A 17,263-nucleotide genomic window follows, 5' to 3' on the forward strand; every position below is an offset into this window, starting at 1 on the left:
AGGAGACTGTCAGGATTCAATATTTGCACAGCACTCCTGGCTATGGAGCTTGACCTCAGTGTTTCAGATTTCTGTTTCTTTTTCTCTCTCTGGTTACTCTGCATCTTATTTTTGTACACTTATTTTATGCACATCACACCCACAATGAAATATCCCCGTGCGGCCACAAGGATGACTGAGGTGGAGAAGAGAGATGATTCCAAATCCTGGCAAAACACATGAGCAGTGAGAAGTGTCACATGTTGTGAGGAAAACAGGATGGCCTATCCTATAAGGTTAAATACAGGATTTCCCTGGTGGTCCGGGGGTTAAGACTCCACCTTGCAATGCAGGGGACTCAGGTTTGCTCCCTGGTTGGGGAAACTAAGACCCCACGTGCCTCTGATCATCTGAGCTCTCGTGCTCTGGAGCCCTCACACTGCAATGAAAGATCCCTGGGCCTTAACTAAAACCTGACGCAGCCAAATAATTATATAGATATGTTTTTTTAAAAAGTTAAATACAGACTCACCATATGGCCCAGGACTACCCATCTGTAGAGGTTACCCCAAGAGAACATGTGTCCATACAAAGTCCTGTGTATGGATGAGCACAGCAGTACTTTTCTTAACAGCCCCGAGCTATCTGGAGCAAGCTGCCGGGGTTCAAGTCCCACCTCTGCGTGTTAGAATGCTGTGTGATCTTGGGTTAGGAACTTAACCTTTCTGAGCCTGTCTTCCTCAGCTGTCTAACAGAAGTAACAGCAGCAACCACCTCATCAGGCTTCTCTGAGTACTGACTGAATATCTATGAGAGCTCCATGGAAATGAAGTGAAGTGAAGTGGCTCAGTCGTGTCTGACTCTTTGTGACCCTGCGGACTGTAACCTACCAGGCTCCTCCCTCCATGGGATTCTCCAGGCAAGAATACTGGAGTGGGTTGCCATTTCCTTCTCCAGGGGATCTTCCCTACCCAGGGATCGAACCCGGGTCTCCCGCATTGCAGGCAGATGCTTTAACCTCTGAGCCACCAGGGAAGCCCCTGAGAGCTCCATAGTGTCCTTCAAAAAGATGTGTTCAAGCCCTGGGACCTGGGACTTTATTTTGGAGCAGGGTCTCTGCAGACCTCCCCACCTAGGGCTGAGGTGAAATGCTGCTGGGACTGCTTCTACCGGAGGCGGATGACAAGAGTGTGGCCCGGCTCACCTGTACCCAACCTGGGCCATCTTAATGGGTAGCTCACCCCTTGGGACTGCCCCGCAGAACTCCTCTCCTCCCTCCAAGCACGAGTTTGGGCACCAGCTGGCGGCTGGGCACGCTCACATACACAGGCTTGAACGGAGATGTGTATCAGAGCCCCTGAGACATGGGTTTTCTTCCAGATCAGATACAGCCGAGCCTTGTGGCTCCAGCAGAGAGGAGGAGAGGCACTGCATCTGAGTTACATTAGCCAAACTAGCTCACTTTATTTTTCCATGCCTGAGAATCATGATATGTTTTTAGCCTTGAGAGATGCTGCACTTCGGGGAAAAGGCACAGAGACTCGAGTAACCCTGACTGCGGTTGTGGCAGGACCCTCCCGTGGGCTCCTCCCCACCTTCCCGGGATGCCCACCCCCATGTCCTGCATCTGGTCTGTCCCATCCCATCCTGCTCTTGCCCCCAACACCCCTCTGCTGCTTCAACATGCTACTTCAAAGAAGAAGGTTTGGGTTGGTTGTTGGCAAAGCAATGTCTAGATGGGGATAAAATTTCATGCAAGAGAAAATTTCATGCAAAGATGGGCACAATAAAGGACAGAAATGGTACGGACCTAACAGAAGTAGAAGATAGTAAGGAAAGGCGGTGAGAACACACAGAAGAATATACAAAGAAGATCTTCATGAGCCAGAAAACCGTGATGGTGTGATCACTCATCTAGATCCAGACATCCTGGAAAGTTCGAATGGATCTTAGGAAGCATCACTATGAACAAAGCTAGTGGAGGTGATGGAATTCCAGTTGAGCTATTTCAAATCCTAAAAGAAGATGCTGTGAAAGTGCTGCACTCAATATGACAGCAAATTTGGAAAACTCAGCAGTGACCATGGGACTGGAAAAGGTCAATTTTCATTCCAATCCCAAAGAAAGGCAATGCCAAAAAATGTTCAAACTGCCTCATAATTGCACTCATCTCACAGGCTAGCAAAGTGATGCTCAAAATTCTATAAGCCAGGCCTCAATTGTACGTGAACCATGAGTTTTCAGATGTTCAAGCTGGGTTTAGAAAAGGCAGAGGAACCAGAGATCAAATTGCCAACACCCGTTGGATCATCAAAAAAGCAAGAGAGTTCCAGAAAAACATCTACTTCTGCTTTATTGACTACACCAAAGCCTTTGACTGTGTGGATCACAACAAACTGTGGAAAATTCTCTTAAGAGATGGGAATACCAGACCACCTTACCTGCCTCCTGAGAAATCTGTATGCAGGTCAAGAAGCAACAATTAGAACTGGACATGGAACAACAGATTGGTTCCAAATCGGGAAAAGAGTACGTCAAGGCTGTATATTATCACCCTGCTTATTTAACTTGAGCTTCCCTGGTGGCTCAGATGGTAAAAGCATCTACTTGCAATGCAGGAGACCCAGGTTCAATCCCTGGGTTGGGAAGATCCCCTGGAGAAGGAAATGGCAACCCACTCCAGTACTTTTGCCTGGAAAATTCCATACATGGAGGAACCTCATAGGCTACAGTTCATGGGATTGCAGAGTCGGACATGACTGAGTGATTTCACTTTCACTTTTTAAATTTAACTTATATGCAGAGTACATCATGCAAAATGCTGTGCTAGATGAAGCACAAGCTGGAATCAAGATTGCCAGGAGAAATATCAATAACCTCAGATATGCAGGTTACACCACCCTTATGGCAGAAAGTGAAGAAGAACTAAAGAGCCTCTTGATGAAAGTGAAAGAGGAGAGTGAAAAAGTTGGCTTAAAACTCAACATTCAGAAAACTAAGATCATGACATCTGGTCCCGTTACTTCATGGCAAATAGAGAAACAACAGAAACAGTGAGAGACCTTATTTTGGGGGACTCCAAAATCACTGCACATGGTGACTGGAGCCATGAAATTAAAAGATGCTTTCTCCTTGAAAGAAAAGCTGTGACTAACCTAGACAGCATATTAAAAAGCAGAGACATTACTTTACCAACAAAGGTCCATCTAGTCAAAGCTATGGTTTTTCCAGTAGTCATGCATGGATGTGAGAGTTGGACTATAAAGAAAGCTGCGAGCTGAAGAACTGATGCTTTTGAACTGTGGTGTTGGAGAAGACTCTTGAGAGTCCCTTGGACTGCAAGGAGATCCAGCCAGTCCATCCTAAAGGAAATAAGTCCTGAATATTCATTGGATGGACTGATGCTGAAGCTGAAGCTCCAATACTTTGGCCACGTTATGTGAAGAACTGACTCATTTGAAAAGACCCTGATGCTGGGAAAGATTGAAAGCAGGAGGAGAAGGGACAACAGAGGATGAGACGGGTGGATGGCATCACCGACTCAATGGACACGAGTTTGAGTAAACTCCAGGAGTTGGTGATGGACTGGGAAGCCTGGCCTGCTGCAGTCCATGGGGTCATAAAGAGTCAGAGACGACTGAGTGACAGATCTGAACTGAGATGGGGAGATGCAGGTGTGGTTTGGGGGTGGTCTGAGAAACAGAAACCTGAGGACAACGCGGAGCCCCAAGCCCATGGACCAGTGCAGCCCCAAACTGGCCACTTTCCAGCCGAGCAAGCATGGAGAGCAGAGGAGACACCGGGCAGGTTTCAGCTCAGATCACAGTTACGATGAGCTCCATGCTGGTTCTCAGCAAATGTCTGATAGGAGGAAAGTCTATGCTTCTGTCCTACACCACCTTCTGTTTATGCTTTTTCTCCTTTGTTTGAATGCACCTCCCTCTCCCCTTTGACATACCTTTAACCCTCTATGACCTTGGCAACCCCACCCTACCAAGACTTGTTCCATAAAACCAGTGTCAGTCATTTACAAATTAGTATGAATAAGCCAAGGAAGGGCTCCTTTTCTGGGCTGGAAGTGGCATTTAAGCCCCTGTTATTCAGCACTAGAGCTGGCAGGTGGCCTGGGGCTGGCTCTGTCTGTAGCTGAAGCTGCTCCTGCCTGAGGTGGATGCAAACGTGTTTCTAGCAACATACTCATCGCTTGGGCACATGTGCGTGGGCATGCATCTGTATAGGTGCACACACACACTCTTCCAGGATTCCAGGGTGGAATTTAAGTCACATTTTCCACAGGTCTTTATGGGCATTCCATCACTGAGAAATGCTGTCGTGGTTGCCCTCAGAGAAGGAAGGAGTGAGTGTTCCCATGCTGGAACAAGCCGGCCATGTCTGCCCCCAACAGGGGAGGGAGTCAGGCCCCTAGGGACACTGACGACTCTGGGTATGGGGTGTACGGGGCTCTGTGCTTATTACATGGTTACTCTATAAACAGGGCTTTTTTTCTCTAATGGTAGTGGGCACCAGCTCAAAGATGTCTGCTGAAAAAACTCTGTGTTCTTCTCTCTGCTGACTCATTTGGTGGGAATTACAAACCCAAATGCCAGTGTGCGGCTGACCCACACGACCCTCCACTGAAAAATAAAGACAGGGTAGTTTCGGTTCTTGTGAACCAACAGTGGAGACTCGGCCAGATCTTCTTCCTCTGTTTGTTTTTTTTCATTTATATCAACAGCTCTACACCCAACAGTCAATGTGACCCCCCCCCCCCACACCCCACCAACCCAGGTCAGTGGCTCCAGATTTGAGAAGAGAGGGGAATGGGTCACAAATTGACCTGCTTTTTAACTTTTCAACAAGTGAAAAGAAACCTTGGTAGGTTTTAGAGGGAGGAGGTGTCTGATTTTTTGGCCAAGTTCTAGTAGTAGTGGCCTGCTATGTAAGCTGAAGCAGGGCTGGTCTAGGAGGAACAAGCCCTGGACTCCACTGGCCCTGCTCCTAACCCGCTGTCACCCAGGACTGCTGCTTTCCCTCTGGGACCCCAGGTTTTTCATTGGCAAGTTGAGGGTGCTGGCCTTGGCCAGAGTGGCAGTTCCCTGGAACACGTCTCCGGCCAGCACCCCTGCCAGGCATGGCTTACTGGTCAGCTCGCGCTGCCTGGCAGACCTCTGGACCCTTCTTAACCCCACTGACTGTGAGCCATTAGCCACTGGTCAGAAGGCATGCCCACATGTGTTGTGTTTGCCAATAATTTCCAGGAGTTTCCTGTCAAGGATGCTGGTAGGATTGCACTGCCTGCCCCTTTGGGTGACAAGTTCAGGCCAATGAGTCATGAGCCGGTGAGAAATGGGTCACTTCTGGGCTTGGGGTGGCTCATTGCTGCCATGAGACCCTCACAGGGCAACTGGAATGATCAAGATGGCACGACTTCCTGAGTCTGAGTCACCAACCAGAGGCCCCTGCCAACTTACAATGGACCTCCCACATGAAGAGAAATAAGCCTTTATTTAAAAAAAGTAAAAAATAAAAGCACAAACCTCAGAATTCGGGGGTTGTTTGTTACTTCAACCTGACTTGGCCCTTCCTGACTGCTACATCATCCATGGCCCCTCTGACCCTGTGGTTTTACAAGTCTGGGTCTGGTGACTTGGCCATTCCGCTTGATTCAGAGTGGTCCCTTGGGACACTGACACCAGACCAAAAAGCTCACAGCAAGGACTCCCATGATGTTCGCGCTCAGACCTGTTTATGGTTCCTCAGGGACAGTTTTCCCAGCTAGTCAAGACGCAGCAGAGCCAACGTCCAAACACTCACCACACCCTTCCGGTGTTGGGATGTCCTAGGAAGTGATACGACAGCCAGCAGTTCTACGTTCACCTCTCTTTATTTGTACGGCATTTTCTAGTTTGAAAAACAAGTTCTCTCACCAGTTTTTCTTTTAAAAATTGTGGGTCTGGGTCTGTCCCAGGTTCTGTGTTTTACTCCGAAACTTTTTCTCTAGACCAGCAGGAACCACAACACTAAAGTGTATGTGAACGCAGAGGGCAGGAACGCCCCACGTGATGCCAACCGACCGGAATCTTACTCACCAAAGAGGCAGCTTCCTCCAGGAGGAACGTGGGAATCACGGGCCCCACGTGTGGGTGGGGTGAGTAAGCGCAGAGATGCAGAGCAACGGTCCCTTCCCTCGGGGCATCGCCATGCGGGGTGGCAGGAGGTGCGTCTGGCGGGCTTGAGCCTCCCTGTGAGAAAGCCAGAGTCCCAAGGTGAGTCTTTGAGACACAGCCCGAGTCACATGTCGCTCAGGCCTCTGGAGCCTGCAGACTGTCTTCCAGACCAGCTTGCCCCCTTTACCACTAATTCACTGCAAACTTGGGCCAGTTATTGAGCTGGACAAGCTGAAACATCACCTGTGAGCCAAGCAGCAACATCCGTCATCACGAACTTTTGTGCAAGTGATGGACCCCGGGCTTTGCGGCCCAGCCTGGTGCCTCATGTCTGCTGGGGACTCCCTAACCTCCGGCCGCTGTCACCCACCTCCCGTAGGAAAGGGACACCCCAACACCCCGGGGCACCCACATGTTTTGTCCCTGCCTCCCTATGCTCAAGAAATCTCAGACTCATTCCCTGCAAGAAATAGCGGGCAAATGAGGAGGCTCCCAGGAGCCCGACAAGCCTTCGAAGTCACCAGCAGCCACATCCCTGAAACCTGAAGTCCCAAGAAACATTCACTACAGGAACAGAAAGCTTGCATGTGATTTGCTCAGAGTTGTCTAAGAGAGTAAGAACAGAGAATGCCTGCTGTCTTTTTTTTTGCTATTTACAAAAATTGTTATTCAAAATCAACAGACTAATTTTCAAAATTTGTTTGTAATAATGAACTTATTCAACTATACAGAAGAGCTCAATGAGTCCTCACTTTGTACAACGGTGTGTTAACCCAGCTCACGCATAGACCCACAGGCACGTGTGTTTGTGAACGTGGAGCCACTGAAGTCAGGAGTCCTAATGGAGTGATGTGTAAACACTTCTCCTCCCCCTCACGGGTCTGACAAGATTTTTAACACAGGAATGGGATTTCTGGCAAATTCTGTTCCATCCTTTGTACTTCTCTGTGTTTTTGCCCCTGGAGTCTGTATATGGAACATGCATTCCCTCTGAAATCATATTTTACAGTTAAAATCATATTTTACAGTTCAACTCTGCTCTTGAGACATCTACATTCGATAGCTTGTTTCATTTCCATCCCTGGCTTGTGAGACACTTGAGGTTGGTGCTATTTTACAGCTGAGGACACAGGCTCAGAGAGGTGATGTGAGTTGCGCAGGGTCACACAACTCCTAAGGGGACCAGCTGGAGAGTGAATGGGTGTTTTTTCATTTAGAACAGCGCTTATCATTGAAATAGAGTCACCTCCTTGGATGGTGAAAAGTTCTTGGGAAAAATATTGCTGAGATGATACATCTTTGAAATGAAGGCACGCAGCCCAGGTTGAAAGAAGCATTCCTCTTGAGGAGCCCAGGGGTAGGAACTTGCTCTCCTGAGAGAAGACCCTGAAAACCAGCCAGCAGCCCTTTCTCTTTTTCCCCCCAGCTGAAGAGTAAATATATTGGGACTGTGTTTAAGTTACAAGAATGTAAAGAGAGAGAAGTTTACCAGTGGTGGGTAATCTATACAATCTGTAACTACAAAATCATTTCTATTTATTTATTCTGAAGGGTCTAACCTGGTATTCTTTTTAAAACAACCCATGTGTTGGCTGCAGAGAGGAAAAACGAACCCCGGCAACAGTGGTGGGAGAAAACAGAGCGCTCACAGCAGACGGCAGCCGTCGGAGCTCCGTCTTCACATGGGAGGAGCTCAGGGACCATCTGAAGCAGCGCCTCCTGAACTGCACTTGGGGGCAGTCTTCCTGGGGCTCTTGTTCAAAGGCAGACACTCACCTGAAGGTCTGGTGTGGGGCTCAGGACTCTGCATGTCCAACCTGAAATCTTGTCTCAAGTTCCCTGGGTCTGGCCTCTCACCTGACGCTTTGAAGATTCTGTTGCCTGAGCTGAACTGCAGACCCGCTGAATCAGACGCCCTGGGGCAGGGCCCCGGTGACTCTAGTGTGTGCGAACCAGCCTTCAGGATCCATGCTCAGAGCAAGCAGGTCTCAAACCATTCATCCTAGGAGCGCTTGACACACCTGACCTGGTTCAGGTCTTTTCTATTATTTAAGGTTTTATTGGGGTGGAGTTGAGCCACAGCATTGTGTTAGTTTCAGGCACACAGCACAGCAGAGTGATTCAGTTTTACACATACACATGTTCATTCTTTTTCAGACCCTTCTCCCATATAGGCCGTCACAGAGCACTGAGTGGAGTCCCCTGAGCGATACCGTAGGTCTTTTGAGTCAGGACCTTGAAGAGCTTTTCCTATCATATATATCACACTGGCTTCCCTGGTGGCTCAGAGGGTAAAGCATCTGTCTGCAATGCGGGAGACCCAGGTTCAATCTCTGGGTCGGGTCAATCCCCTGGAGAAGGAAATGGCAACCCACTCCAGTACTCTTGCCTGGAAAACCCCACGGACAGAGAAGCCTGGTAGGCTACTGTCCATGGGATCACAAAGAGTCAGACCCGACTGAGCGACTTCACTTTATCACATTGCAAAAAACAACCAGGTAATATAAAAATCATTTATTGATTCATTTAAAAGTTATACATCCATTTCATGTTAACATGAAAACGCGTTTTATGAAAAATAACCTTCTCACGAAACACTGTTCCATGTCTGCACCTTGAGCATCCTCTGTGTGACAAGGATGTGGTGGGGCCTCCACACTGCCCCTGAATCTGACCAGTGCTCACCATCTCGTTTCACCCCCAGCAATGCTGACCAGACGTGGAACTCACAGAAGAAGAGGAAGTGGAGGTCCGAGGGTGGAAAGGTGGGCACCGTCCAAAGCCACAGCCGAGAGCACCAGAGCCTCGGCTGACTGACTCTAAAAGCCAGCACTCTCAACCTCTAGGCTGGATTCCCATGTAGATGGATGAGATAGGGCCTGGGTCTCATGCTCCTTAAGATCTCCTATGAAAGCTTCCTGGAAGGCGCTTGGTGAGCCCCCAGTATCCCTCCATCTGATGCCTGCAGCCTGGGTGATCATGTGTCCTGTCTCTCACTGTGTGGTCTTCAGTGACCCATGTGTTTTTAACTGATTCTGTGAGATCCCACAAATTCATGCAGCACTTACTTCCTGGGGCAGGCACTCCTCTGGGCATTCCATAAGTGCCAACCCCTTTAATCATCACAGGAATGCTGTGCTGTTGGTGCAGTGTTGCTCCCATTTTACAGATGAGGAAACTGAGGCCACACGAGGCTGCAGTGTGGACCTCTGCTCTGGTTCCAGCTGAAGCTTGGTAATCTGCTGCCTCCAGTGACAAAGGGACCTGCTCTGGTCTAGGAGGAGGGCCACCCTGAGGTAGTGAGAGCCTCCGCCTGGATTCCTGGAGTAGCTCTCCCTCCAGTTCAGAGTGTAAACCCTGGCACTGTTCTCTGGAGCCGTCCACTGGCCCTACCACTGCTCAACATGGGTCACCTCTGGAAGCCTGCAGCTCCTCCTCCTAACATGGGCATAAATGACAGCACCTGTCCACTCATAACAGTCTCTCCTCTGTATCTTACTGGGCATCACTGTGGTTGGGGAGTACTTCTCTGCCTCCTTAGTGATGGCTCTGTCCCAGGAAACGTGGGCAGGGGTGACTGTGTATGATTTCTGAACCAAGACCTGGAGAGCCACAGAGGATTCCCCTTCACCCTCTAGCATTTCTGCCAATGTCACGGGAAAAGCATGCCCATGAAGCTGCTGGTCACAGAACAGGAAACATGTGCAGCAGATCTAAGCCTGGCCCACAGCAAAGCCACCAGCTTACAAATCTGAGAGAGGGAAACACATACTTGTTATTGGAAGCCTCTGTGATCTTGGAGCTGGGGCTGTTCGTTATGCAGCATTACCACAGCATTAACTGATTCATACATCATTGCAATAACAGGGGTAGAGATAATGTGTGGAATGCTTTTAGTGTGGTGTCTGGCTCAGGGCAGCCCCCATGAACATGACCGCTCTGACACCTATTTTAGATGCAGTTTCTATGCAGCCCCTCCTCTTTCTCCCTTCCTTCCTCCCCTGGGGCCCTGCAGCCTGCTCACCCTCCCCGCCCAACAGCACGAGGTGCTCACACTACAGCTTAGCAACAGGTTTGAGAGTCTGGGCCAGGGATGTGGAAAATGGCAAAAAGTCTGTGGCTCAGTGAATGGGCTTTTTCAACCTTATCTCAAATCCTCTTGGTACGGCTGGTGGGTTTGTGCCCGACAGGGCTTTCTGAAAGGGTCTTTGTGGTACAAGCGTGGAAGAAAAATGAGGACTGGGAAGGAAACAGGCTTGACTTTGTTACGGAGTGTTCCAGGTTTCAAAGGAAACTTGAGGGTGAGTCCAGGGCACGGGCCTGGCTGTGGCTTTAACAGCAGGTCCCAGGACTCTGGGAGAGAACCTGCCGCTCTGAAGGTGTCCTGGACGCCTTCCTGAGCCCGCTGGTGCTACGCCTGCTTTCTCACGTTGACCTTGCACACGGACACATGACTTCAGCTATTTCCTGACCTAGGAGAGCAGCTCACAGTTCTCTTCTGGAGCGGGATCTGCTGCCAGAGGCTTGCTCCTCCCTGAGTTGTGTGACCCAAGCTCTCTGAGCCTTGGTTACTCAAGCTCTCTGAGCTTTGGTTTCCACATCTGTGACATGTCAGTGCTGTAATGCCAACCTCACAAGGCTGTGGTGAACACACTGCAAGAACAAGCGTGTCCAGGCCGCCAGCCCCTTGACTGGGGCACAGTGTTGGCTGTTAGGACTGTGGTCCTCACCTTTCGGTTTCAGTGGACACCACGCTCCCCACTTGTCTCTCAGCTCTGACTCACAGTGGCCACTGCTAAACTGAAATGCCCTCTGTTTGTTGACATTTCTCATCTGGAATTAACATGTAATGAGTGCCCTGGATGGATGAACAAAGAAGGACCTTTTCCTTCCAAGGAAAGTGGGAGCTTACTTACTCTGTGGTACTGGGCAGCATGGTGAAGACGAATGGAATGAATGAGGCAAAGAAACTCGAGCTGGGTATCAAGAAGTTCTGCACATAACAGCTATTAGGGGAAATGGTGACAGGGCCACGTGGCAAGCCAGGCGGAACCAGGCAGAGAAAATACTGGCAATTGGTAATTTCACAGCCAGACAGTGGGAGACATTGTGTTCGGGCGTGGGCAGAGAAGGGAGCATGGGGGCAGGACACAGCCTGCAGAATGGCAGGTGTTGGTCAGACAGGGGCTGTTGTTACAACCACTGTGGGTCATTGGGACCAAGGTGACTGTCTCAGCCTGCTATATCTCAGAACAATGATGAATATAGTCTACCTTGGAAGAGACCCTGATGCAGGAAAGATTGAGGGCAGGAGGAGAAGGTGGCAACAGAGGATGAGATGGTTGAACGGCATCACCGACTCAATGGACATGAATCTGAGCAAACTCTGGGAGATGGTGATGGACAGAGAAGCATGGTGTGCTGCGGTTCACGGGGTTGCAAAGAGTCAGACACGACTGAGCAACCAAACAACACCAAGATAACTGGAATCAGGCACTGTGACAGGATGTGTTCACTTAAAGGAGGAGCTTAAAAATAAGTAATCTACCCTGAAGGAGGGCATGGCAACCCACTCCAGTATTCTTGCCTGGAGAATCCCTGTGGAGAGAGGAGCCTGGTGGACTTCATGGGGTCACAAAGAGTCAGACACGACTGAGTGACTAAGCACAGCACAATAAACAATCTATTATAAGCAAATAATGAGCAATATCTATAAATAATACATAATAAGCTATAACAATAGAAGGTTCCCCACCTTCTTGACTTTTCGCATCCACTAAGAATGCATTTTCCAGAACATCCTCCAATCCCCAGTTCTCTTTTCCCAGACAAAATCAGATGCAAAACCCTAATGGTGCTGAAACCATGCCTCTGTCCAAGGCTTGCACGAGGACCCCCCCTTTTTTCTTTGACTTGTTTTTCCTCCTCATTCATCATTACTTGAATGTTCTGAGGGTTTTGCATTCTGGAATCTTCTTTGGCCTTCTCGTTTCTTCTCAATGAGATAAGACATTTGGAGTCTGTTTTGGGAGTAGTGAGGGGTGAGTGTCAGTAAAAAAGAAAAGCCAAAAAAAAAGGGCGGGGGGACAAAAGTGTCTTTCTTTCAACACTCACAGACTCTTAGTCCATAAATGGCTTCTTTACTCCACTCCTGCTTTGGAGACGATCATAGCAAATCCCCGCCGCTGCCTTCTACTGACCTGCAGGCTTTTCTCGGCAGCTTGGATTCACTGTTTTAGGGCAAGGACTTGGGGAGAAAGGGGCCACTTGGCTGACACAGCAGCTTAAAGGCAGCCCCAGCACGCCTCCACCCCATGGAGACAATGTTGGAAGGGAGACCAGGTGGATGCACTCATGGCAGCAAATGGGACCTGTGTTTCCTGAGGGAGTACTCTGCAGACAAAGGGAAACTGAGTCAAGGAATGTTAATTGCTTCTGGTATGTCCCGTTTAGCCATGGATTAGCCCTTATCAGCAAGTGACTGCTTAAATCTAATTCTGCCCCAGAAAGGAGGCTTGGCTGTGCCGAGCTGAAGTCGGCCCTCATTTCCCAGGATTACCCGGTCAGTGGGGTCCCGAGGTAATCCCCACCTCATTTTAGTTAATTTCAACCTCCTGTACAGACCCTTTCCCTAAAGCTACCAGCAAGAGACGAAAAAAAAAAAAAAAAGTCAGGTTTTGTTTCATCCTCTTGTCCTTGCCCAGATTTTCAGAGACAAAGAGGAGAACTGAGAGGCCCCCACTAGACCCCAAGCCTCAGGGAGGGGACAGAGTTCCCCTGGGAAAGACCCACATCCTCCCCTTTTCTCCCAGGCCATGCAGAGGGGCCATCCACGCCTGTTACTGGGCCTTTGACACAAGCACCTACATGGGCGAGCAATGGGACGTGGGGCAGGGACATGCGGCGTTTGGGCCTCACCCTTCCCTGGGTCAGGTGTTTTCTGAGTCTGGCTGGTTTGGGGAGACCAGGGCCATGCTGTGGGCCTGAGGACTTCGCAGACCCGCCCACCATCTCCCGTGTGGGGCAGATGTCTGGTCGCATTTACTCCTCAGGGAGGTGGGTTGTTCCAGGCCTTTTTTGGGTGTCCCACTTGAGACTGCACCTTTTTTTCTCTCCCAAACTTTCATGGGGATCATATTCTGCAGGAACAACCAGGACGGGTCTGTGAGCCTGTGCCCCACCCCGCCCCTTGCTGGGGATCAGCCCCGCGGTGGGGCGATCACACTGAGTCTACCGTCAGTGGGGATTAACGGGGAGGGGGCGGCGCCGGGGCCTTGTGAGCTCACAGTGGACTCAGAGCCTGAAGGAGTAGGGTATCTGGGGAAAGAGATTACGCCCCCCAAGATCGACTCCTAGTGGCTGAGCTGGGGAACTTCAGCCAAGACTGGGGGACCCGCAGGGAGAGCAGAGGGCCCTCCCCATGGGTGAGAGGCTGCACTTTTCTCCCGCTGGGTTTTTATTAATACAGTGCTCTCTATTTGGATTTCCTCCTGTAAGCAAGTGAACAAGACAAAAATTCAAAACACCTGGTAGTTCGAAACTTACTCATTAAAAAAAAAAACCCTGCTAATAAAGATGATAGCAGAAAAGATGAAGTCCAGATGAACCACAGCTGCCGGTTCAAGTGACAAATTCGCATCCCTTTCTTCTCTGCGAGTGGGGAAAGGGGCAGGTATCGGGGTTTAAAGTCGTTTAATGCAGATTTCCATCACTGTTATCCTAAGTGGAATCATTGTTATCGTTGTAATAATATTTACCCTGCATCCCTGTGCTGGGTGCCCTGCATATGGCGACCACATTGTCTCACAGGAGTCTGCAGCTTCCCAGCCTGAAGGGGGGGTGGGCGGCGGGGTGGGGGGCGGGAAGAGGTGGTGCTTCCCAGGCTTGGGGAGGGGGCCGGCCGGCAGGACGGGCAGGTCTCCTGATTCCGTTTGGCGGCGTTTCTCAGAAGCTCTTAGACTGTTTGAGTGGAATCCTAAACGCCTGTCACAGTGAATGGAAGGGACTCCACATTTGTTTAAACAAATGCTGCAGATTACTCTTAAGCACATGAAAATCTGAGTTTCCGCATCTATAAAAACAGATGGACTCTAATGCCTCCCTCACAGAACTATTGATGGGATGTTCAAAGAAGATGATGCGGTCAAGTCCTGGGACAAGGGCACTGATTGCTAATGTTATAAAATTCAGCAATTATTATTATTGGGGTTGTTGCTATTATGACTATTATTGACAAGCAAACCCAGCCCCAGAGAGGGGAAGCGACTGGCCCAGGTTTACATGGTGACAAGGGGACAGTGTCCACTGTGAGCTGCTTTCGGGCTCTCCCCAGGCTCCTAGTGCCCTGTTATCACTTCCTCATCGTGTAGACCGACTCCAGGGCTGAGGCAATGGGTGCCGCATGCGGAGTCCCTTCCCTGCCTGGGTGCCCTGCTGACCCTCCCCCAGAAGAGACCATTTCAGGGTCCTCTCTGTTCGAGGCATGATGATCCTCTAGATGTCTTAGTTCCCGTCAGCTGGAACTCCGAACAGGGCTGACACGCACCATCTCAAGTCAGGAGGCTCCGTCAGAATGTCCTCATGGCCATTTTCTTAGGCCATTTTCAAACCTTGATTCTTCATTCCCACACACTCCAGTGGGATGGGGGTGCCAGCTTGTCTGCACAATTTTGAGTTTTACTTGCTCATCCCATAACCCTTCAGGATTCTGAGCCTGGATGTGTTGGGCTGTAGCTGGAGGCCCAGGGCTGTCATCATAGCTTTCAGGCCTGTGATGCAGGCAATTTTAGGGTCAGCTGAACAGAAGTGTGCTGCAAGTTCACAAGAAGGCAGCTGTGTGAACACAAAGCCTGTGAGATTTCTGAGTTCACATCTTGCCTTGAGATGGCCCCACAAATACCCGCCTCCCCCGCCAGCAGCAGCCGGCTGGGCGGTACCTCTGTCACTGGGAAAGATGAAGAAGGCCGGCCAGCCGGCGTGTGAGGCCGGCACGGAGCACGTATGTATCATCAACAGATTATAGGGTCGGATGGTTCAAAAATGTGACACGTCGTGTTCTGTACCAGCAGTGGGTGGAAAGACGTGGGTAAGATGAGAAGCAGCTTGAATCCGTTCCATGGAAGATTCCAGGAGGGGTTGGCCTTCTCTAATTCCCACTGCGTTTCTGCCCTGCAGATTTGATCAGGCAGTGGGGGGCTACCTCCACACTACCTCCCCCATTCACGGGTTTTCTCTCCAGGATAAACTAGGAAATAATGGGAAACTGGCAAGAAATCCCTGAGCATGTGTTTCAGACCAACAGAGCCTGTGTGGCTTCCCTGTCTGGAACCTCCAAATAGCTGAGGTCGAAGCCTCCATTGGATGAAGAGTTTAGAGGCTAACACCTGCTTTCTGGCCAGCTGCGCCCAAGGGCTCATCCAGGAAAGGCCAGCTACAGTGGACTCCCTCCGGTTGCCTCTGCTTGACTCTGGGCAGTTACTGTCTCCGCGGTCATGGTCCATTTGGCATTGGCATCTCAGGAGTGTGAGCTCTGGAGCCAGGCTGCTCCTCCCAACCTGCTGTGTGTCCTTCCTCCAGACTGCCTTGACCTCTTCCTCTGGTTTTATTCCTTAGGTATTTTTTTTTCCCAGGGCTTAAGTTCTGCTGCTCCACAGCTGTATTTTCAGCTTGTTTTACTGGGCATACCTCGTGCCCTGTTTAGGAGCTAAGTTCTCTTGGAGGTTTCCAAATGCTCAGGAAACAGGACACAAATTCCAAACACAGACATGTTCTCGGGTTTCTTCTGACCCTTAGGGTCACAGCAGAATATTCTAAAAGCACCCAATCCCACCTTTCTCTTCCCAAAGGAAAGTCTCCAGTGTATGAGCAGCTGGGTCTCTAGCACAATACTGGGCTGAGGGGCTGGAGGGAAGGGGAAGTGGCTGAGGGCTCAGAAGGGAGTTTGAGAGGGGGTTTCAGTGTGAACAACTCTGAAGCGGGGTCTGGCCTCACAGGGAAAGGATGACAAGGAGGGTCTCCCCAGAAGTGCTGTGAGGGACGGCGGGCCCAGTCCCTTTGTGGTTTTGGAGAAACATAAGTAAAGGACTGGAGTTATGCTGAAGTTTCTTTGATTGGTAAACTCTGTTTTTTGATTGCAGTGGATTTCTGAGACTGAATTACATAGATTCTTGGCTTACAAGGACTCAATTGTGTTTTCCAGGGGGCAAGAAAATGTACATGCCGAAGGTAGCCAGTAAATGCTTATTGAATGAGTTAGAGGACAGAAGTATTTATGAACCTTCACAGCTGGAAGACTCTAGTCTAGGTTTCTGAAGCTCGAATGCCTCCGTGAGATTTCTAGATGAGATACAAGATGCTCAGCGAAATCTGGATGTCAGACTGAAAAACAAGAGTGCTTGTTAAAGTATAAATGTTAGGAGAGACTGAGACTGCCCGCCTTGGCCAGGCAAGAAAGTAGCCACTCCCGTGAGTTGTCTTACAACAGGAGGTCCGAATAAGGAACGCAGAACCAACAAGCTACCACCAACCGGAAGAACTCAGCAAAGGACAGAAGGAGAGAGGAGACACCAGTCCATATGTCCTACCGACCTCTCTGAAACCTTCTCACTGGCATCCCTCTTGGCTGAGAGATGCACATGCCACCAGGAAGGGCCCCGAGTCAGAATGATTGGTCAGAGACAACCCAGAAACTAACCCCATCACCATAAAATCCGAGACTGCGATCCACCCAGGCTCCCCTTCCCAGTAAAGTCTCTTGCTTTGTCAGCATGTGTGTCTCCTATGATAATTCATTTCTGAGTGTTAGACAAGAGTCCGTTCTTGAACCCTGGGAGGGGTCCCCATTCCAGCACAGAATCAGTGTTCTAGTTCTTCCACGACTGACCCATGAAAATGGCCAGCTAAGCCAGGGTCTGTCCCGGTCCTCGGTGGTTATAATGCTGTGAAAGCAGAGTCTCCGGGCTCTGGGTGTGCTTTTCACATTTCGTCCACCAGCTTGGTTGTGTCCACCCAGTCACTGTGGGACGGTGCCTCAGCCATGCTGAAAGCCCCAGAGGATCTCTCAGAAAGAACAGCTGCAGTAGGTTGCTCCTGGTCGCCCCCTGGTTGGGTGACTGGTT

The 17,263-nt window shown here is 49.9% G+C and overlaps 1 non-coding gene across 1 annotated transcript; it reads right to left on the reverse strand.

Moving 5' to 3' along the window:
- Positions 1-942: 942 nt before the first annotated feature.
- On the reverse strand, positions 943-1,014 carry TRNAC-GCA. Its single transcript has one exon. It is a non-coding gene; the product is annotated as a tRNA-Cys (tRNA).
- Positions 1,015-17,263: the final 16,249 nt, after the last annotated feature.

Source organism: Cervus elaphus, chromosome 4, assembly GCF_910594005.1.
Source record: "Cervus elaphus chromosome 4, mCerEla1.1, whole genome shotgun sequence".
NCBI classification, from domain to species: Eukaryota; Metazoa; Chordata; class Mammalia; order Artiodactyla; family Cervidae; genus Cervus; species Cervus elaphus.